Source organism: Chiloscyllium plagiosum, chromosome 21 (genome assembly GCF_004010195.1).
Source record: "Chiloscyllium plagiosum isolate BGI_BamShark_2017 chromosome 21, ASM401019v2, whole genome shotgun sequence".
NCBI lineage: Eukaryota > Metazoa > Chordata > Chondrichthyes > Orectolobiformes > Hemiscylliidae > Chiloscyllium > Chiloscyllium plagiosum.
In genome coordinates, this window is record NC_057730.1 from 14,788,071 (window position 1) to 14,789,819 (window position 1,749).

Below are 1,749 nucleotides of genomic sequence, written 5' to 3' on the forward strand. Positions count from 1 at the left end.
CAATTGGATCAGCCATGAACTTTATTGAGTAGCAGTGCAGGTTCCAGGTGAAGTGTGACCTTCACTTGCACTTGATTTGTTTGTCATATGCTCCTTCAGAATGTCACGTTTGACTTGAAAATTGACTCTCCAAAACTTCTCCCAAACCTGCTGAGTTCTTCCAGCATTTTTTTAAATTTAACATCTGAACAGTGATAATCTCTTCGCAAGAGTAAGCTTGTAAAAGCAAAAGTTCTTCCTTGAGAACGGAAACATGCTTACAGGTATAAGTCACAACACAGGTTTCTGATACTGACACTGAGAAGTTGAGAAATAAAAATGTGCGGTAGCAGCGCACACACTGTCAGAGTTTCCTCAGGCAGCCTGTTTTACATTGCACACATTGAAGTCACTGAGAAGAAAAGGAGACTGTGTAAAGGAAGCCAATAATTTATTTTGAGCCTATCATACACTTCTCACAAAGAACAGTTTTAAATCCCAAGCTCAGTACTCTGCTTGTTGCAGCCAGCTAAAGGGATATGTTGTTTGATAAGAACTGCAAGACTTTGGGACTAGCATCTTACCAGTACTGTACTACGACACCATCACGGCCCTCAATGGCAATTGCAGAGAATTTTTGTCTGGGTGTGATGAATCTTCAGAAAGTGGTACAAGAATAAGAGTCTTGAAATAAATTTCATAGAATCCCCACAGTTTGGAAGCAGGCCATTCAGCCCATCAAGTCCACACCAACGCTCTGAAGAACATTCCATCCAGACAGACCCTATCCCTGCATTTCCTGTGACTAATCCACCCAACACCTGCACGTCTTTGGACTTTGGAATGAAATCAGAGCACCCAGAGGAAGCCAATGCAAGCACCGAGAGACTGTGCAAACTCTGCACAGACTGTTGCCCAAGGGTGGAATCGAACCTGGGTCCCTAGCACTGTGAGGCAGCAGTGCTAACCACTGAGCCACTGTGCTTTTAAAACTGAGTTAGATAGATTCTCAATATGCCGTGCTTTCAAAACTCTAAGCACACTGTTTAACAAAAGATGTGAGCCAGCTATTGGATGACACTTGCTAAATTGTCTCGGGCATGCACGGAATTACACTGCCAACACATTTAAAACCATGTTAGAAGCTACATATAATAATCACAGATAGAAAAAATATCCATGTACATTGAGCCTGTTTCAACATGACAAAATGGCCAACAGTCACTCTATGGTTCACTTCTCAGGGCAGTGACTTCACTGATCAGACTTTACTTGTATCAATCAGAACCCATTTAAATTTAATCAAGGTTTGACATTTAACAGTCAGTCATCATCTAATTGGTGGATTCTCCGTGGCCACGCCTCTACCAATCAGAGTACATTTACCAAATAATCAACACACCTTTTCTCATACAGTATGAAAATGGTTGTTTTTCTTTTTTAAAAATCCCACAACACCAGGTTATAGTCCAACAGGTTTACTTGGAAGCACCAACTTTCAGTATCCACAACCACCTGATGAAGGAGTAGCACTCTGAAAGCTAGTGCTTCCAAATAAACCTATTGGGCTATGACCTGGTGTTGTGGGATTTTTAACTTTGTACACCCCAGCCCAACACCGGCATCTCCAAATCTTGTTTTTCTTTCACACTGGTATTTCTTGCCAATTGTTGAGTGCAAGATGAATAGTTTTGACAAACTGTTTCGTTTATCAGCAGTACTCAAGTTCTGATCAATCTTTCTTTTCTCTTCCTTTTCATTCAGCTTGAC